A 1676-nucleotide genomic window follows, 5' to 3' on the forward strand; every position below is an offset into this window, starting at 1 on the left:
AGGAGAGGAGACCAGGGGAGGAAAGGAGAGGAGACCAGGGGAGGAGGAGGATACAGGAGGAGAGGAAGAGAGGAGAGTCAGCACTTATTCTGCTCAAAGGAATTACACTCAGGGTTATTTATCAAAGGAATTTTACTCGGGGTTATTGCACTATTCACACCACGCCCTCAAATCAGTCTCACACACAGAGAAACTCACACATACAGAGCACTCAAATAACACACAGTCTCTCACACACACCAACAGTACACAACTCACACAAGGAGACCAAACACAAACCGTTTCAACACAAAGGCCTGCTGACTACATTGGTCAGAAATAAAGTAACACTACTCACCCAAAGACCCACTGACTATACCACTATTGACAGACTGTCAGTACAGTGAGGAACATTGATTCTGCTTCCACATATTCTTACAACATAGAGACCATATAATAAAACTGATTCTCTTCCTGTTCATTCATCTTCTAACATAGAGACCATATAATAAAACTGATTCTCTTCCTGTTCATTCATCTTCTAACACAGAGACCATATAATGAAACTGATTCTCTTCCTGTTCATTCATCTTCTAACACAGAGACCATATAATGATACTGATTCTCTTACTGTTCATTTGTCTTCTAACACAGAGACCATATAATGATACTGATTCTCTTCCTGTTCATTCATCTTCTAACACAGAGACCATATAATGATACTGATTATCTTCCTGTTCATTCGTCTTCTAACACAGAGACCATATAATGATACTGATTATCWTCCGGTTCATTCGTCTTCTAACACACAGACAGCATTGAGAGAACTTCCACACATTAACACGCTGCCCACTCAACCCACACTGACTATCTACTGACAAAGTAGTGCCCACTCAATCTTTACACAGTGACAAAGGATCACCTGATATGAACTGATTTACAGAGACACAGAAAAACATTTTTGACAGAGATAAAGAAACCAAAACCAACACACAGACAAGGTTGAAAGGAAAATAACTTTGTCACAGTCCCCTTTCAAGCAGAGGTGGAAGTGTAGGAGTTATTTTAGTTTTTCCGCCGTGTAGATTTTTTTGGGGGCGGGGACCTTCTTCCAAACACACAAACAAACCAGAAATTGTGTCTGTAGACACTGAGCGTACAAAACATTAGGAACACCTCTATGTCACTCAGCGTATGTCGGAAGTCATTCTGAATAAGGTGGATGGCATCATTTCTTCCTGCTATAACAATAGGTATATTGTTGTGGGAAAAGCTAGAAAAGTGAATTATAATTAAGTAATTGAGTAAGCAAAAACAAAACAGAGGAGCTCTGAGGAGATTTGATTAACCCCCTTAATGCCCTGTGTTGGTATTGTGACTTTGCCGGAATTGTATGTGTGTGTATGTAATAGTCGTGTGTTGTGTTGTGTGTGTGTGGTGATACCTGCCAGTCAGTTGTGTGTGTGTTGGTGTGTGTTGGATCTGTTTGTGGATTGTGTTTAGGGTGTGTATGTGGGTGTGTTGTGTTGGTGTAGTGTGCAATCAGTGCTGTGTGTTGTGTTGTGTGTGTGGGTGTGTGTGATAAATGCCCGTGTGTGTGTGCGGTGGTGTGTGTGTATTGGCGTGCTCCATCATACCACGTCTCTCTCACCACCTTACTAGCCTATTTTGGACTGCATGCTGTGCGTCTATGTTTC

General features: G+C 41.4%; 1 protein-coding gene across 1 annotated transcript in view; it reads right to left on the reverse strand.

Moving 5' to 3' along the window:
* The window catches only part of LOC111955784 (CUB and sushi domain-containing protein 3-like), an 88125-nt gene that overhangs the window by 54578 nt on the left and 31871 nt on the right, over positions 1-1676 (reverse strand). The window lies entirely within an intron of this gene.

The sequence above is a fragment of the Salvelinus sp. IW2-2015 genome, linkage group LG31 (genome assembly GCF_002910315.2).
Source record: "Salvelinus sp. IW2-2015 linkage group LG31, ASM291031v2, whole genome shotgun sequence".
In the NCBI taxonomy this organism is placed as follows: Eukaryota; Metazoa; Chordata; class Actinopteri; order Salmoniformes; family Salmonidae; genus Salvelinus; species Salvelinus sp. IW2-2015.